Source organism: Paramisgurnus dabryanus, chromosome 19, assembly GCF_030506205.2.
Source record: "Paramisgurnus dabryanus chromosome 19, PD_genome_1.1, whole genome shotgun sequence".
In the NCBI taxonomy this organism is placed as follows: Eukaryota; Metazoa; Chordata; class Actinopteri; order Cypriniformes; family Cobitidae; genus Paramisgurnus; species Paramisgurnus dabryanus.
Window position 1 is genome coordinate 6,148,580 of NC_133355.1, and position 20,098 is coordinate 6,168,677.

The window sequence follows — 20,098 nt, forward strand, 5'->3', positions numbered from 1 at the left end:
TTTTATCAGTACAGGTGTGCCCATAACCTTTTGCACTGCTAATGCGATGCTCTACCGTACCAATTGTGCAACACAAAAGCAATGCAAAACAATTCATACCTAATGTTTTCATTTTACTATCTACTGTACTACTAAGAGAGGCACACGTTTGTCTCTTTTTGCATCCTCTGATCTAAAACTGAAGCTCGTGGCTCGGTGAGGATGATCTCCCCAGTCATGTATACATTAGACGGCACGTATTGATTTTTTTGCCTCTCATCTCAAATGCGTACTACACATGGAGATGAATTGCGCTCCAAGGCCGGTTTTGATGAACCTGCGATTGGCTGCCCTTAGCCTCGGGATCCAGGGGTGTAATTAAAGTTAAGACTCATTTTGCCTCATGTAGAACGAAATGGCCCCTGGTGCATGTCCCCTAGTAAAATACATGTGCGCTTACCTGCCAGGGACAAGATTCATGTTAGCTCGGAGCTATTTGAGGAAAGCGGAGGCTCGGAAAGCAGCGAGATTCATGCAGGAGCCTAAATATAGAATCGAAGACCGAGACCTGACAAGGTCAGGAGAAAATCTATTGAGACGTCTTTTTTAATCAATAGCGGTTTTTAATCTGTCAGTTGCAAGAAATCGAGACCAGACCTGTTGGCTCTACACTGCTGGTATCTCAACCTGCAGAGGAAGCAGGGCGACGATATAAAGGAAAACAGTAATAAGAGGATGTAGATAGGATAAAAGAAGAGGTGAGAAAGAGGGAAAGTCATTTTTGAGTCAGATGTGCTCACAGCCCTTCAGTGTCTGAAAGAGTAAGATATATCTTCAACAAGACAACTTTTTAAAGAATCAAAAGGCAAATGTTCCTGTAGCACAGTTCGTAGAGCATTGCGTTAGCAACGCAAAGGTCATGGGTTTGATTCCAGAATATGATGGAAGTCACTCGATGAAACTGCATGCGTTTAAATATAATCTATACTATATTTAATAAATAGTAGTTTAGTGCTCCTGAATACAGTAGCACAGTGGTAGAGAATTGTGTTAGCAGCACAAAAGTAATGGGTTCCAACCGAGAAAAAACACATGCTTAAAGAAAATGCACTGTAGGTCGCTTTGGATAAAAGCGCCTGCCAAATGTAGAAATGTAAATGTAGAAATCAGTTCAATAAAAAGTCTAGAGACCAAGATTGAAGTTGTGTTTTATAAATATATACATACAGTTTCTAGAGATCAGGATTCATTCCTGAAAATGTTTTTGACACTTACCATAAATAAAACATTTGAGCAAACAGCCTATAGCTATTTTCAGCATGCAGTATACAGATTTGCTTTAAAGGGACAATAAAATCTGTCATGATTTACTTTTTCTGTTCCAAACAAGTATGATTCTCTTTATGAAGAATACTAAGAGTATACAATGTTCTTTATGCAATACAAAATATGAAACGACCAAATAATATTAAGCTCCAAAAGACGTTTTCATCGGACATGGTGACGCGATACGCGTCTGGTCCGAACTTTACCTCGGGTTTCACTTTTTTTTTATGGTCTGACTAGTTGCTAAACTGAATTCTTGAAAAAATACCTTGTTGAAAATAACAAATGTTTTAGTTTCCTATATAATCTACATGTTGTTTATTATAAATAAACTACTTTAAAAGGACTTTGTTTTTATTTATTCTCAGCAGAGTTTACCGGAAGTTACGTGTTGACCACGAAAGGCGTTTGTTTATGTTGTTACTGCAGAAACCTTCTCTACAGAATCTATACTGTAAAAAAAATGTATAATGGATATCATATGAAAAACGTTTCAATTAGTACAAAATATTTAAGTCATACCGGTTTTGAAAAACATTAGATGATAGAGGCTTTATTTCTGGGTGAACACACGCTTTTAAAGGGATAATTCACCCAAAAATGAAAATTTTGTTATCATTTACTCATCCTCATGTTGTTACAAACCTGAATTCCTTTTTGGTAACACTTTATTTGAAGGGGTGTTCATAAGACTGACATGACACATTCATAATCATGACATGACATGTGCTATGAACATGAAGGAGATTTTATGCACATTTATGACAACTGTCATTCAGTGTCATTCGTTCAATTATGTCATTTTTAATTCACAGATTACATTATTTGAGATGTCTTTGTTATGACAACTTGACATTAACCAATACAACATAACTTGTCATGACAACTTGACATTACCAAAACAACATAACTGACCACATTTTACCAGTGATACAAATATAATTTGTCATTAAAATGTCATTAAGTGTTAATAGTCTGTCAAATAGTTTTATAACCGCGTCATGAATATTTTTCTTGACCTCAACTACAGTACTACAAATATAATTTGACATTACAATGTCATTAAGTGTTAATAGTCTGTCAAATAGTTTTATAACCACGTCATGAATATTTTTCTTGACCTCAACTACAATGATACAAATATAATTTGACATTACAATGTCATTAAGTGTTAATACTCTGTCAAATAGTTTTATAACAGCGTCATGAATATTTTTCTTGACCTCAACTACAGTACTACAAATATAATTTGACATTACAATGTCATTAAGTGTTAATACTCTGTCAAATAGTTTTATAACAGCGTCATGAATATTTTTCTTGACCTCAACTACAGTACTACAAATATAATTTGACATTACAATGTCATTAAGTGTTAATACTCTGTCAAATAGTTTTATAACAGCGTCATGAATATTTTTCTTGACCTCAACTACAGTACTACAAATATAATTTGTCATTAAAATGTCATTAAGTGTTAATACTCTGTCATATAGTTTTATAACAGCGTCATGAATATTTTTCTTGACCTCAACTACAGTACTACAAATATAATTTGTCATTAAAATGTCATTAAGTGTTAATACTCTGTCAAATAGTTTTATAACAGCGTCATGAATATTTTTCTTGACCTCAACTACAGTACTACAAATATAATTTGTCATTAAAATGTCATTAAGTGTTAATACTCTGTCAAATAGTTTTATAACCGCGTCATGGATATTTTTCTTGACCTCAACTACAGTACTACAAATATAATTTGACATTACAATGTCATTAAGTGTTAATACTCTGTCAAATAGTTTTATAACAGCGTCATGAATATTTTTCTTGACCTCAACTACAGTACTACAAATATAATTTGTCATTAAAATGTCATTAAGTGTTAATACTCTGTCAAATAGTTTTATAACAGCGTCATGAATATTTTTCTTGACCTCAACTACAGTACTACAAATATAATTTGACATTACAATGTCATTAAGTGTTAATACTCTGTCAAATAGTTTTATAACAGCGTCATGAATATTTTTCTTGACCTCAACTACAGTACTACAAATATAATTTGTCATTAAAATGTCATTAAGTGTTAATACTCTGTCATATAGTTTTATAACAGCGTCATGAATATTTTTCTTGACCTCAACTACAGTACTACAAATATAATTTGTCATTAAAATGTCATTAAGTGTTAATACTCTGTCAAATAGTTTTATAACAGCGTCATGAATATTTTTCTTGACCTCAACTACAGTACTACAAATATAATTTGTCATTAAAATGTCATTAAGTGTTAATACTCTGTCAAATAGTTTTATAACCGCGTCATGGATATTTTTCTTGACCTCAACTACAGTACTACAAATATAATTTGACATTACAATGTCATTAAGTGTTAATACTCTGTCAAATAGTTTTATAACAGCGTCATGAATATTTTTCTTGACCTCAACTACAGTACTACAAATATAATTTGTCATTAAAATGTCATTAAGTGTTAATACTCTGTCAAATAGTTTTATAACAGCGTCATGAATATTTTTCTTGACCTCAACTACAGTACTACAAATATAATTTGTCATTAAAATGTCATTAAGTGTTAATAGTCTGTCAAATAGTTTTATAACCGCGTCATGGATATTTTTCTTGACCTCAACTACAGTACTACAAATATAATTTGACATTACAATGTCATTAAGTGTTAATACTCTGTCAAATAGTTTTATAACAGCGTCATGAATATTTTTCTTGACCTCAACTACAGTACTACAAAGATAATTTGTCATTAAAATGTCATTAAGTGTTAATAGTCTGTCAAATAGTTTTATAACAGCGTCATGAATATTTTTCTTGAACTCAACTACAGTGATACAAATATAATTTGTCATTAAAATGTCATTTAGTGTTAATATTCTGTCATATAGTTTTATAACAGCGTCATGAATATTTTTCTTGACCTCAACTACAGTGATACAAATATAATTTGTCATTAAAATGTCATTTAGTGTTAATACTCTGTCATATAGTTTTATAACAGCGTCATGAATATTTTTCTTGACCTCAACTACAGTGATACAAATATAATTTGTCATTAAAATGTCATTAAGTGTTAATGCTTTGTCAAAGTTTTATAACAGCGTCATAAATATTTTTCCTGACCTCAACTACAGTACTACAAATATAATTTGTCATTAAAATGTCATTAAGTGTTAATACTCTGTCATATAGTTTTATAACAGTGTCATGAATATTCTTCAGTTTATAATGTTTTTTTTATGTTCAATAAAGTTTCCTAAAATTCTTATAAAGAAAATCAATAATTTAATAATAGTAATAAACAATTAAAATTGACATTGACATTTGGAGAAAGATTCACCTAAAATAAATGAAAACCGTAAATTACATGTAATTAAATTGATTAATTTTTTTCTGTCAGTTTTTTTTATGTAGTGTACACATACATAAACTTAAGTATAATCTTTTGACGTGTCTTTTACATTTTTTACAGTTTAATGTAATGTTAAGGAAGTTTCTTAAGTTTAAAAATTATTCTGCTATGTCATGTTTATGGCAGATTTATGACAAGTTATGATGTATTGGTTTATGTCAGGTTGTCATAATAAAGACAATTCAAACAATGTCATTTTTGCATTAAAAATGACATAATTGAACAAATGACACTTAATGACAGTTTAGACAAATGTGCAGAAAATCTCCTTCATGTTCATGACACGTGTCATGTCATGATTATGAAGCTGTCATGTCAGTCTTATGAACACCCCTTCAAGTAAAGTGTTCTCTATTTTTTTGTTCTGCTGAACACAAAGAAATTTTGAGCAATGTTCAATTTTGAGCACCATTGACTTCCATTTAGTATTTGAACCTATTATGTAAGTCAATGGTGCTTCTGTTTCTTGCATCATTATTGATATCTTCCTTTGTGTTCAGCAGAACCAGGAAATGTATACAGGTATGTAAAAACATGAGGGTGAATAAATGATGACAGAATTTTTATTTTTTGAAGCCTTTAAGGCTTCACCAAAAAAATTGTTTCTTTGGATTAGCCATTTCATTTCAAGTTTTCAGTGTGACATTATAATCACTATTGTAAGAAATCCATGAGGTGCTGGCAAAGCCTATTACAGGAGGGCTTTAGTATTTGGACAACATGTGGCGTCTGTGTGCTCTCTCGCTCTCTCCCACTTCATTCATGCACATGCAAGGAGACCCAGCTCTGACTGTAATGATGGATTAGCCTTCAGATGTTGGTTTTCTCTCTCTCTCTCTCTCTCTCTCTCTCTCTCTCTCGCTCTCTCTCTCTCTCTCTCTCTCTCTCTCTCTCTCTCTCTCTCTCTCTCTCTCTCTCTCTCTCTCTCTCTCTCTCTCTCTCTCTCTCTCTCTCTCGGACACAGAACATGACCACATCTACAATATATGTATTGCTGACCCCTACATGTACAGAAGAAAAAAACAAGCAGAGCGTGAAAATAACTTGAAGAAATGAAATGGTGACCGGAAAATTATGAACAAAATAACACATTCAATAAAACCACATTCAGTATAGTTACAATATAAAATGGGAACCCTACAACCATATAACACTTAGATAGCTATACGAATAGCAAATATTACTATACAGTACATATTATATTCCTGTTAACCATAATATACTGAACCAGACCAAACTAAGCACTGATATTTTGCTTCGGAATTACATTAGATATCCTGGAAGCATGAAAATCCTAGAAAAATCGAGGTATAAAAATTCAAGATCTGATTATATCACTGTATGACAGATATTGTGATTCATTGTATATGCTGAAGTTATGTGCTTGCATGAAGAGCTTCATATGGCAGAGCCTGCAGGAAAGATTATGATTTTTGCCATTTGCAAGCAAAATAAACCGAAGCTTCTCTAAACAAGGGGCACAGCAGATGTTGATCTAAATGGCAGCAGCTAAACGGTGCACTGCCAGGACTACAGAAGGGGCCGTGGCATTTGGGACAGGCTGCTAGTATATTCACATCAGCCAATAACTATTCTGAGAGCAGCAGGACAACAGGTGTCAAATATGTTTGGAGTAGACTTCCAAAAAAGACATTAAACTTAGCTTGTCCATCATGGAAATATGATTTAAATGATTGAGAACCATGTAAAGGGAATTGAATATCTCAAGGCCGGGCCTACACTGATCCTTAAAGAGTAACTAAACCCCTTGTCAGAGCCTGACTCCACCCACTGCAATATTTGAAAAATGCAAGAAAAGTGGGCAGATCCCAACGGAGATAGAGGGGACGAACTAAGTGTGTGGTGAGATCGTAACAAGGGCGTGGTGAACTTGAACCTGCTTACATCACGAGTCATTTCTTGGACCCAACATCCAATAGGAAAATTCAACTGCAGTAACCACCGTTCAACCTGAAGAGGGCAGCACTCAGACGTTTTTTCACCATATATTGTAGTATTGAAACACTTTATATCCAAATGTCAAAAAACTTACTAAAATCAATGAACAGCACTAATAAAGCATCATTCTTACAGATCATTAACTAAAAAAAGTTGGTTTAGGGTTTAGTTACTCTTTAAAAGAGAAGAGCCCAACATAACCACATTTAGTTATTATTTAAGATACTGTATACATCAGCGTTCAAATTATGTCAAAGATTATGGTGGTTGTTGGAGCCAATGGTGTAATGGAAAGTTCTGCGACCAATGGGGCAGACACACTTCCGGCGACCCGGGTTCAAATCCTGGCTCGAGGTCCTTTGCCGATCTTACACTCTCAGAAATAAAGGTACAAAAGTTGTCACTGGGACAGTACCCTTTCAAAAAGGTACACCTTTGTACCCAAAAAGTGCATATTAGTACTTCAAAGGTACATATTGGCAGTTCAAAGATACGTATTTGTACCTAAATGGTACATATTAGGACCTTTTTGTAAAGGGTACTGCCCCAGTGACAGCTTTGTACCTTTATTTTTAACAGTGTATACCCCTCTCTCCATCCTGTACTTTCCTATCGTCTCCTTAAATACTGTCAAATAAAGGCAAAACATTTAAAATAATGGGGGTCCCCTAGCTATGCCCACCCCCAAGTCCCCCCACCCCCGTCATTATATGGTCGACATAATTTCATAAAGTAAGATGTGATCCTGGAACAACAGTTTTTGTTGGTCCTTGATTAATATTTTATTTAAAGAAACCCTAAAACCCTAAAAAAAATTTTTTTAAAAGCCCCTAACCCTAAAGATTACTAAAGATAATAACTAAAAATAGTAAATAAAGATTTGTACCTTCAACGAGGTAAAAATAATCCACACGGAGAGACGTTGACTTTGATGAAAAACTTTGGGATTCGTTTATTGCGAAAATGGGACTTATAATGGACAGTTTCGCTTTGTGGCAGCGCAGCATAAACATTTTACATTTTGTAGTATTTTACTTATAATAAAAACCAGGAGACCCCCCCTAATTTTTATCTTTGTGCTTTCTAGCGGGTCTCTTAATGCTTATAGGGGGTCTGGGCCCACCCCAGCCCCCCTCAATTCGAACACTGATATACATTCTCCTTAAACTGTGATCCATTGGACAAAATTCCCGGTTTTGTTCATATTGTTGCATCTGTGCTCCGTCAGCATAATTTTTCATTTCACAAAACTGATTATCATCCAGGCAACAAGTTATGTTCGACTCGCGTAGCAGTAAATCACACAGCCATTGTCAAACTTCCAAGCCAAAACAATTCATTGCATTGAGATGCTAAACCTAGTTTGTTTCACAAGCAATCTTGACTTTCCGTAGCCGTGGATAACGCTTTTAATCTCGAATGAAGCGAAATTCCCACTCCGAGCGATTAACTGTAAATAAGTATGTTTTTTTAACCAACGTCTCCGCAAGCGGAATATCAATATAGCTTTTCAATTATCGGCAAGCCCCAAGTGAGGTTTAGACACTGATTGAGCAAGTGATGGAAAGAGACTGAGAAAGAAGATGGAGATGGAGACACAGCTGTTCAATCTGAGGGCCAAAGTAGGAAAAAAGACAATCGTGGCTTCCCGAGACAGCGTTGTCGGTAACATTCATTACTAACGTCTGGGTCTCCATCTCCAAACTTTTTGGTGGATTATTAGCGCAGTTCTGAACAACAGCAAATCTGACTTTATGCCAAACCCCAGTGCCTGTTTAATGAGCTGACCTCATGAAGACACACATCACGAAATGCCTTTTATCTTCCGTCGAGCGTATCTACATCAATTTGCATTCATTAGCGCACAGCCACTGATGGTAACTAATAGTCTGCTCTCCTATCGCCGAACGCAGCAACATGCACACGTATGCGGTTAGGTCCGTGACACCTGCTACACACGGAGAGGCATTGCACAAAAAATTGAGATCTGCAGAATCCAAGCTCCTTTAAATCAACACTATGTTTTTCATCCGCCGGCTCGTGCCGTTAACCTTGACTCGATGTTATGTCCATGCAGCGTACGCATCCGAGTTAAACACCCACCCAGATGTACGCACATAAACGGAAGATAGATAAGCAGGGTATTGCACACCATATGGAGCCAAAGTCAAACACACACACACAGGCACGAACTCACGACTGCACACGCTCGCCGTCACATGCAACGCTGGAGAAGAAGAAATCAATCTACTCACAGAATGAAGCAGACGACACCGGGAGCTGATATCAAAGGATTGGCACGGAGACAAGCTGGCTGAGTCCCGTCGGGAATGCCGACAGATTCCAAGGAAACAGAGGAAGGAATATCCGAGGACACCTCTGGATGGAGAGGAGTAGGGGGTGAAGAGGCAAGGAGGAAAAAAAACGGATCTCAGATTTCCGTCTTTCTATCTTGCTGCCTGGCTCTCCTGTGGTAGCTTTGCCGAACAATATCAGGTGCCTGATTTTGACTTGTGATACAGCAGCATTTTGTCCGGGGGTAAACAGGAGTACAGAAAAAAATCTGTCAGGAAGGCAAATACAAAAAAATGTGTAGCAGAGATAAAACAACTCAATTCTCTCCTCAGCTCTCCCAGAGGCACGGATATGGGGATAAAAACGGAAATGAAGTACCTTGGGAAAATGTAGGAATTAAGCAAGAGAACATTCTGGATTGGCTGGGGAAAACCTTTTCTTTTTCTTTTCCCACCCTAACTCAATCACTCCAATGTGTGATCTTTACAGTCTTATGAAATAAAATATATTTGAGATTAAAAGATGAGGCCTAACTTAACCAAACAGGTAGTTATCTTCTCATATCACTTCATATGTGGGGCGTCTACCCCTCCCTCCATTTGCTGGCTGCCTGTTGGTCTTTCTTTGGTCTCGTTCTCTTTATTTCTTTAGATCTATTTCTATACTATAAATTTGTGCCTTTATACCCCTCTCGTCCTTGGTTATCAGGCACACCATTCGTTCCCTCCAATTCTTCCTCTTTCTTTCTGCACAGTAACGCTGTTGAATACGAATCTAAAAGCTGAGCTCCAACCAAAGTTCAACACATAACATCCTCTTCGTTTTCCTCAGCTTTTCCATCGCAGTCTGTCCTCTAGAAAACAACCCGAAAATGACTTAAAAATAAATGGCAAGTTGGATGTCCAAACTAGATTCCAATCTTATCCCGAATGGTGAGGTGTTTCAAACCACTTCAACCTCTAGTCCTCCATTTTCAATTGCTTGCCAGCCAGGAAGTTCAATTATCATCCGTTGAACGGTATCGCTTAGGATCCTCTTGGCGTGATGCGAAATCAAAGGATCTCGGTATGATTGGATGACACTTATTCCTTCGGCCCCTTAGGGTTTCGTTCCGACTCGAAGTGATGGACGTGGTCTGAGTGGTTAACGTCAAGAGGTCTCAATAAAAAAATCCTACTACAGAATTTGTTCTTTCTTCTATTTCCTCAGCCGGCTTTTATTCCCAGAAATCCTCAAGCGTCTGTGCTCCTGTGACCACTTCTGCTGGCTGGAAACCAGAGGCATTTCGAGAGCGTCTGCTGCGAAGAACCTGGAAGAACGCTTCGCTCGGCATGCAGGCAAAGCGAGTCATGGATGGAGAAATGGTCTTTTACAGCCTGGAGGAAAACGGGAGAAGGTAATTAGGAACATATAATTAAGGTAGAGAAAGACATAATGACACAAAGGAAAGGGTGTAGAGTGCCGCAGAATGGTCTCTTTCAATTACCTGCCTGATCATTCAATGAATTTATTTCTGCATTGACACCTTCCTTTCAGAATTTCGCATTAGCTGCGTTTCCATTACCCTTTAAAACGTGCAAATTGACATTTCAAATTGAAAATACGATAAGTGGAAACATGTCATTTTCGCAAAAACTCCCATATATTGGAAAAAAGTTTTATGCTCGCATGAGGTGGTTTTTCAGGCAATTCGGAAAAGGTGTATTTCGCAAAACTGCAATAGAAACAGTTTATTCGCATTTTTAGGTCACCTGATGCAAATATGTCATATAATTATTATTTGAAAAAAATGAAGCGGTATGTACTAAAACCTCTCAGAAACACATGAATACAGTCTGCTCAAAAATATAAGAGGCTTTCTTTGCCAATAATGTTTGGATAACACTCCAACTTCTCTTTCGTTTTAAAATAATTTACTAAGAAAAACCTATACACTGCAAAAAAAAATGACTGTCTTACTCAGTATATTTGTCTTGTTTTCAGTAGAAATATCTAAAAATTCTTAAATTTAAAATGTTTTTTTCTTGATGAGCAAAATAGCCTAAGAAAATAAGTAGTTTATAGACAAAAAATATAAAACACGCAAAATTATCTGCCAATGGAATGAGAAAAAAATTTGAATTAAGTTTTTTTTAACACTTAAATCAAGGGAAATTTTCTCACCCCTTTGGCAGATATTTTGTTTATTTTGCTTGTTTTAAGTACAAATTTACTTAAATTGTAAATTTTTGTCTAAAAACTAGACTTATCATTTTGCTTATCAAAATTCAAATTTCAGTGAATTTGTGGATTAATCAAGCAAAAAAAATCTGCCAATGGGGTAAGCTAAAAAATCTTGAACTTTTTTCTTAAACAATTAAAAATTCAAGAAAAATTTGCTTACCCGATTGGCAGATTTTTTGCTTGTTTTATCCACAAATTTACTTAAATTTAATACATCTTGTCTAAAAACTAGACTTATTTTCTTAGGTCATTTTGCTCATCAAGAACAAATATCTTGATTTAAGAACTTTTAGATATTTGTGCTCAAAAAAGAAATAAATACTAAGTAAGAAAGTAATTTTTTGCAGTGTACATTGCTGCTTCTAAGTATAAGAGGCTTTCAATGGCATTAATATTCGGATAATACTCTTACGTCTCCTTTGGTTAAATGCCTAGTGCGGTGGATGGGATATGTTTATGTGATGGGATATTGATAGTCTTTTATTAGCGAGAGTAAAAACTATGTTTTTGTCGCATATCATCGGTTAATGGAAACATCAGCATTTCGCAATAGTCTTTTGTCGACATTTAGAAAATAACGCTAAAGTTTTGCGCAAATCTGTAATGGAAACGTTACCCTAATTGAGATCATATCTCATAGGAAAACCTGTCTATTCATACCATGTGATTCGTACAAAAACATTTAATAATCTGTTTAAAAGCAATAATATAATGTCATCCCCAACTTTAACACCAAAGGCGAAAGATGAAACACACCTCGTAAGCTAGATACGTATTGCCGTAAGATTCTGTCGTCTTATCATTACATAAAAGTTGTTTCCCCAACGATTCTGTCCTCAAATTGATATTTTAACGCAATCTTAATCTGTTTCTCTTATCCAGAATATATACCCGTATACAGGTTTTTTCCGTCCCAATTTAAGCACCAATCAAAGCCTTCAGATAACCGAGAACCCAGTGTGAATGCTTTTAACCAACAACAATGGCTTTAATTATATTTGCACCGAGTGGAGTGCTGTTATAAGGGACCGTATGTAGAACGTTCCGGCATAAATGTTAGTGAAACATTGACTTCTTGCATGGCTGGACGTTATGTAAGCCTGTTAGCACTTGCAGGAATAAAGAGCTGTAATGGCGAACATTGCAAAAGGGGAAGCAGTCAAGTGGCTGTGATGTTTCTAAATGTGTGAGTCTACAGTGCTTTTAACATAAACACACACACCACAATGTTTTACTTTATTTCATGAAAAGCAAATGTTTGGTTTTCAATAGACCCATTTGTTTTAACATGTGTCCACTTAGAGTTATGGCTTCGTTTGTTGCAGTTAACCCCAATCCCAAATATTACGTAAATGCTTCAATGCATTTTACATATGTAAGTGAGATGATATTTAAAACCGAAAGGTCGACAAACAAAACATTAAGGTATTAAAATACTTAAGGCATGAGTCAGCTTCCTAAGCAGTCATTTCCCCATCAAAGGTTAACTATAGACCCCATATAATCCGGCTATGAGTAACCAATTTCTAGCCGATATAAACTTCAATTTGGTTGTGTTGATATTGCCAAAAAAGAATATTTTGAATATATCATTTATTTATTTAATTTAATTTTGGGCTATGGACATCTGTTAAATTTTGTCTTGTTTTGGCCTAGACATCTGGACTTTGTTTGGACATCTACACTGCAAAAAATATTTTCAAGAAAAAAATCTTCGTATTTTTGAAATCTTGAAATTTTTTCTTAAACACTAAATTTAAGAAAAATGCAATAAAAAATCAAGAAAAATTAACTTACTTTGGCAGATTTTTTTACTTATTTTATGCACAAAATTACTTAAATTTGATGTTTTTGGCATAAAAATTAGACTTATTTTCTTGGGTCGTTTTGCTCATCAAGAAAAAGCATCTTTATTTAAGAATTTTTTGATATTTTTACTGAAAACAAGACAAAAAATACTAAGAATTTATTTTCTTGAAAATCATTTTTTGCAGTTTAGATGTCTATTTAACATCTTTAAAATGCAAAATATCTTGCTGGGTTTGATTTGAGCTAAAACACTAAAACAAATACACTGCAAAAAATATTTTAAAGAAAAAAAATCTTCGTATTTTTGTCTTGTTTTCAGTAAAAATATAAAAAAAATCCTAAATTAAGAAGCTTTTTCTTGTTGAGCAAAACGACCAAAGAAAATAAGTCTAGTTTTTAGATCAAAAATATCAAATTCAAGTGATTTTGTGCATAAAACAAGCAAAAAAATCTGCCAATGGTGTAAGCAAAAAAAATTTTTCTTAAACACTAAATTCAAGAAAAATACAAGAAAAAAATCAAGAAAATTTAACTTACCCCATTGGCAGATTTTTTTGCTTGTTTTATGCACAACATTACTTAAATTTGATGTTTTTGGTCTAAAAATTTGACTTATTTTCTTGGGTCGTTTTGCTCATCAAAAAGTATCTTAATTTAAGAATTTTTAGATTTTTTTACTGAAAACAAGACAAAAATAGTAAGAAAAGGTTTTCTTGAAAAAAATTTTTTGCATTGTGTCGAGATTGGTACACTCTAAAAAAAAAAGGTTCCTTGAGGTTCTATATAAAACCATGGGGTTCTATACTTGGTCAATAGAACCTTTTACCAAAAAAAGGGTTCCATTTAGAGCCCTTGGAGGGCAAAGAACCATTTTTATTAAAATGGTTCTATAATTCACGTTTGTGACTGAAGTGTAAACTAAAGATTACACAATAATTACAGACCTACACAACTCATTCACAAACCTTTTTGTTTCAATAGGCTGTGGTCAAATAAAGAGAGAGTCAACAAATAGGCTATTCATATTTATTGTATGATTTATTTCCTGTGAGCTTTTTTATGCAAGTTTGTACATTAGCATAAAACTTACAGTGCAGTTTGCGTTTTTGGTGAATAACCAGGTGTTTTATTTATATTTGTACATTCTATATTGTCAATGTTTAATTTAACCTGAAGGGGCATTTAAAACAAATAATGGCAAAAGTGCCCTCTGGTGGCGTATATATGCGTTGCACCATAAGCGAAGATGAGCCTCCAGACGTGACAGTTTTTTTTCTTTTCAAACTGAGGAGTTCGGACTCCGGACTGGCATTTCTGCTTGTTGGTACCCTGAGGTAAGTAAACTTTCTACATTTTTGAAACGATATTACTGAAATATTTAGTATAATTAGTTAATATTTGTTTTGTAAGAGGTCTTGTGCTAAATAGTGATAGAAGCTGCATTTATAATATTTACCTCAGTTAAAAAATACTGTTGGTAACGTAAAGCACTGACGGGCTTCGTCAACCGTCAGTTATAAAAGCTCTGTTAAATACATTTTGTTCCGGGTTTTAATGAATTACGTTACAGTCCTGCTTTATTTCTTTGTCATTTTAGATTAAATTGCCAATCACAATAAGACAGCTGTGTGTTGTAAGGAGACGAATGAAGCGCGTGGTCAAGGGAACCGGGTGGAAGGGAAATGATATATAAATGTTTGTCGCAGTTTTACACATATTCCGTGAGTATTTTTCGTTTGTTCACGAGTGTTTTATCAGGGTTGGAGCTAAACTCTGAAGAAAAAGTAAACTGGTGGCCACAGTTGGGAAATTTCCGCCGGTCTTTATTATAAATGCACGATTGCAGTGCAGCGTTCGTATCCGCAACAAGTCTAGATAGGCATGTTTTCTGTGATGCACACAATGAATTAATGTGATGGTAGCTGTTAAGACACTTACATTTAACATTCAAATGTTTTAAAAACCAAACGTGTTCAGGTTTTTATGCGTATTTGGTTTGTGAAGTGTAATTTATGCTTTTTTCCTTCCCCTCACAGATAACCATGGTTAATAAATGGTCAGTAGATGACACGTCACTGGCTTTAAAATATAAACCCCATTGATGCAAAAAGGTAAGGTGCTTAAAGGGACCTCGTAAACCTGACTTCTGTCACTAATGTTCATCAAAGAGCAAAATAAAAGAAATCTGTGTTTTGTAGCTTTAATGATAATTCTTATGTATTTCATTTAGAATTTAGCATTAAAGACTGTAAAGTGTTTGAGGACTTAATTTAAATTCTGTATATTTCACACTATATTTTATTGAACATTGTGTTTTGAAAAATACATCACTAGTCAACTGCAACCTCAAGTTAATGTAGACTTTAAGGAACTTGTTTGTCTGAAAGTATATATGAATATGAACATATAAAGATTTTGTATTTTAAGATGCTGCATGGAATGACAATGAGGTTTGGAACAGACTTGGTGAAGAACATGGAAACATCTCTAAATAACATGGCCCCAACCATCATCAGGAGTGCAAAAGAATGAAGTAAAAAACATCTCTACGCGAATCTCATTGGAACAGCAGAGGAAACCACAGAAGGTAACTACATCATATGCTTGTTCTTTGCCCAGTGTAAAGTAGCCTTATTTGCATTGTCAATGTAAAGGTTCTAGCACCTATAAATTGTATAAGTGAAAATATGAAAATAATGTTAGTATAAACTTTTTCCTTGCCATTGAAGAGTTAACTTGTTAATAAAGAGACGCTGGCTGAGAAAGATTTAAAGTTTACCCACAAATGAAAATTGTCGTCACTTTCTTCAGCAGAACACAACAGAAGATATTTAAAAAAAGTATGGTAATCGAACAACAATGGTGCCCATTGACCTGCATTGGTTTTGTGTCCATTAAATTGCTACCAGCGTTGTTCGGTTACAGACATTCTTCAAAATCTTTTTGTGTTCTGCTGAAGAAAGAAAGCCGTGAACGTTTGAAATAACGAGTGAGTGAATGAGTTTTCTTTTTTGAGTAAAATGTCCCTGTAATTGATTTCTGTACCTAATGTACAATAATTTTTATCTTTGTAGGTCTGGTGAGGAATGCTGCACTTATGTTATTGCAAGCATTATTTTAAGAAAATCCCAGCTTCCTTTGCTGTGTAAATAGTGTAAGTATATTCTTCTGTAGCATTTGAGGCACTTCATTTAAAGTAACATTCAATGCAAATATAAAAATATTACTCTGTTTACCCTTAAATAGCATACAGCTCCACATCAATTATTATGAGTCTTGTTGGTTCTTGAGTGTCGCTTGCCTAGTTGTCATACTTTATTTGTGTTATTATGGGGTAATTTTAAGTCTATTTGATGGCTTCTGTTAATTGGTAAAAAGCACTTAAAAGGTTAAATGTTTGTTTTACAGGAACCCGAAGGTCCCACACCAACCATAGTGTTCAACGGCTCTCCTGATCCTCTCAAATCTCAAAGTATCAACTTTATAATGGACAATGTGAACATAATATGTGGAAGACATTGACATCACAGGCTGTGGAATGACTGTTTGCGGGTTTTTTTCTCTTCAATGTTCAATACCCTTTTGCCATTAAGCACACAGTGACTTTAATTTATAAAATATATGCTTAAATTTAAATACCTGTACAAAACAAATGTACAATCAACTTGTGTAAATTGTCATTCTATTTAATAGATTGTTCATGAATTGTCTTTAAATGCATTGTGATTTCTTTTCATCATTTCAGAAACATGTAAAAGTTACTAAAAATTAGTACTGCATATACTGTACAGTATCTTTGTTTATAAAAACAGAAAATGCGTAAGGGAAATAACTTGAACAAAATTTTTGAATGTATAGTGTAATTAAGAGTTTAGCTGTTTAATACAGAGATGCAATTTTTATATATATATATATATATATATATATAAACGCATGTATGTTTATAAAAAAGTGAAAATGCTTAGTGGAAATAATTAAATAACTAAATGGTTGAATGAAATGAGACATTTTAAATGTAAACTAAATGTTTTGCTGTCTAATACAGAATAAAGAGATGTGATTTTAAGTAATTTTTATAGATTTATATTTCTGTATAATACAATTAATAAATAGTAAACTTTTATAATTTTCTGGATCGGTTATAATTTCTTATCAATAATAAATTCCTCATAATTATAAAGAACCTTTAATGGTTCTAAATAGAACCATCTAACTTTGTTTCAAAGAACCATTTGGGGTTCTTTTTAATGAACCCATTAAAGTGGTTCTATATTGAACCATTTGGGGGTTCCATATATGAAGCGGGTGATAGAACCATTTCTGGTTTGATATAGAACCATTTTTTTTAAGAGTGTATACAAGCTTATTTCAAATATGACTTTTTTATATTCTGTGTTTTTGTAGAAGACGAGTTTTGTGTGTGCGCTGAGGATCTATTTTTAATCTTGATATTAAGGATCCTCACTGGGTTTTGCGAGACAGCTGAGCTAATGCGTTGTAGTGAGTGCGTTTTGTGCAAGGAAACCGTTTCATGAGGCGCGATTGAAATTTTGCTCTCCAGGGAGAACAGTTCTGTGCATTTGTCCTTGAGAAACATTACCATGTCACAGGTGAAGAAAAGGCACTTGTATAGTAAGTATACAGCATTGGGTGCACTCAGAAGGCCTGTTAGTGCATTTTTAGAGCGGTCGTGTTAAATCAATAGGTCTAAGTCCTTCCAGGCATCAAACCCTGTACCTTCAGAACACTTATTAACAAAGACTTCAGCCTGAGATCACATTCTGTACTTTCCTCCGAGTGATCTAATGCTATCGCGAGTGAGTCAGAGCTCTGTACCAAGAAAGCAAGCAAAGGTGAGAGGTTGAAAACGAGATTTGTTTTTCCTCTTGCTCTTCCGTGAAACACAATTCGGTCTGCCTTTTCATCCTTCTATTTCTGACGGAGATAAGCGCTCCGTAAAGGATTTACGACTCAAAAAGATTTCACTGATAAATCTGATGCTTTGCATCATCTGAGGATGAAAGAACAACGGCGAGTATTTCACTCTAAAATCACATGACTCTATCTCACAGTTATTTATGAATCGCACAATGGAGACGATAAAACACCTGCCATCTATTACTTTTCTAGTCATCTTTGTTTTATGTTTTTATCTTATTTCACTTTTTGACTGGTCTTCCATAGCTCAGAAATCTCTGCAATGATAAATTTACATATCTTTGAGTCACATGAGTCACTATTTATCAAAAATTTAAAATAGATGATTGTTGACATGAGAAAATACAGCTCGAAAAATGAGGCTGTGTGCATTGTAGAGGTCTTAAAGGAATAGTTCACCCAAAATTGAAAAATCTGTAATCATTTACTTACCCTCATGATGTTATAAATCGGTATGAATTTTTTTATTTTGATGAACACAAGCGAAGATATTTTGAGAAATGACGGTTAAAGGAAAACACCACTGTTTTTCAATATTTTACAATGTTCTTACCTCAACTTAGATAAATTAATACATACTTATCTTTTTTCAATGCGTACACTTAATCTTTGTACAGCGCCTCGTGAATGTGTTAGCATTTAGCCTAGCCCCATTCATTCCTTAGGATCCAAACAGGGATCAATTAATAAGCCATTAAACACTTCCATGTTTTCCCTTTTTTCATGAGTAGTTACATGAGTAAGTATGGTGGCACAAAATAAAACGTGGCGATATTTTAAGCAGATAAAAAATGAGAACTATATTGTATTGTATGGCGGAAGAGCACTTAGTTTGCGCAGTAGCATAGGTCCCGTACACACTGCATATTAATTCGGTTGTCACTTCACCTTTTAATGCTTAATCCTGTTCTGTACACACACAGTTCAGTAATTTACATGACTGACAACTGCATTCTACAACCGAATTAACTCCTGCAAAATGCAGGGAGTGACAACCGCATTTGCAGAAACTCTACATAGTGTGTACATAACCGAACTGAACAACTAGTTGTTAATAGTAAAAGTATTTAAATGTGCATCATGGACATGACATGTCTCTCTTCTAAAAAATGAAATGCCTAGGACTGGAAAAAGTCTTCTGTATGCGTGGTGAAGAAAATGACAGAGGCACGAGCGTTTGCTGACAAGTGTTGCCAGATACTACACAAAAAAAAACAGCGAACAAGAAAAATCCAATAATAAACTGAAATAATTCGAAATGCTTTAACTTCAAGATCAAAATATTGGGACCCGCATCTTCACACCTTTATAACACCAAAAGATTCATGAGCCAAAAGCCATAAACGATTAAGCGTCAAAACGGTATGTAAGTACAAAAAAAACGAGGACCTGGCAACTCTGCAAGACAAAAATCACAAATGTTTACAATACATAACGGCAAGAAGGTTTATTGCAAAACATAACGCTGTTAAATTATTATGGTCAAAGCTGTGAGTGATAAGCAAGCGAGACGGCAGAACATTGCTATGGTTATCTCTGTGTCAATCATCACATTTTCAGGAATGAGTCTTGTTCTGTACAGACATGAAATGAACGTTTAGGGGATTCACTCCTGCATTTAAACGCGGTTGTCACTCCCGAAAGTTCCCTATCGAGAGCGGTCTCTCGACATTGCGTCCGCTGACGCTATGGGTTAACTCCTCCCACTTCACCAAAAACTGAAATCTTATTGAACAACGCCATTGCAGGGCACTGGCCAATCGTCGCTGACCGCGGGAAGCGGGAGCCTATAAAAGGCGGTGTAAGAGCGACGAACATCAGAATTCTCTTCTTCACTCAAGATGAAATCTTCAAGCAAGTCTATGATCTGCATTCTCTGCGCGGGACCCCTGGAGCAGCCGGACTCCCACGAGCACTGCATCGCCTGTCTGGGATTGGCGCACGCCGAGGCGGCTCTCGCGGATTCTTCGTGCGAGCACTGCGCCGACCTCCCAGCACGCGTGCTCAGGATTAGGAGAGCCGTGGCTCGAGGTCTCGCCGGGGAGCAACCCGCTGCCGCCGCTGTGCCGCAGGCGGGTCCCCCCCCCTCTGATTCTTCCCTTGCTCCTCGCCAGGATGGTC

General features: G+C 35.2%; 1 protein-coding gene and 1 long non-coding RNA gene across 3 annotated transcripts in view; one reads left to right on the forward strand and one right to left on the reverse strand.

The window, feature by feature from the left end:
- LOC135775864 (glutamate receptor ionotropic, kainate 5) overlaps nucleotides 1-9,104 on the reverse strand; it is a 135,560-nt gene extending 126,456 nt beyond the window's left edge. For both annotated transcript variants that reach the window (XM_065286427.1, XM_065286418.1), the window contains exon 1: nucleotides 8,968-9,104. The gene's annotated coding sequence lies outside the window, so the exon portion shown is untranslated. The remainder of the gene's footprint in view (nucleotides 1-8,967) is intronic.
- A 5,547-nt stretch (nucleotides 9,105-14,651) lies between these two features.
- LOC135771567 (uncharacterized) lies at nucleotides 14,652-17,325 on the forward strand. The gene is made up of 4 exons (XR_012335501.1): nucleotides 14,652-15,150; nucleotides 15,467-15,626; nucleotides 16,114-16,193; nucleotides 16,448-17,325. It is a non-coding gene; the product is annotated as an uncharacterized lncRNA (long non-coding RNA).
- The last annotated feature ends 2,773 nt before the right edge of the window (nucleotides 17,326-20,098 follow it).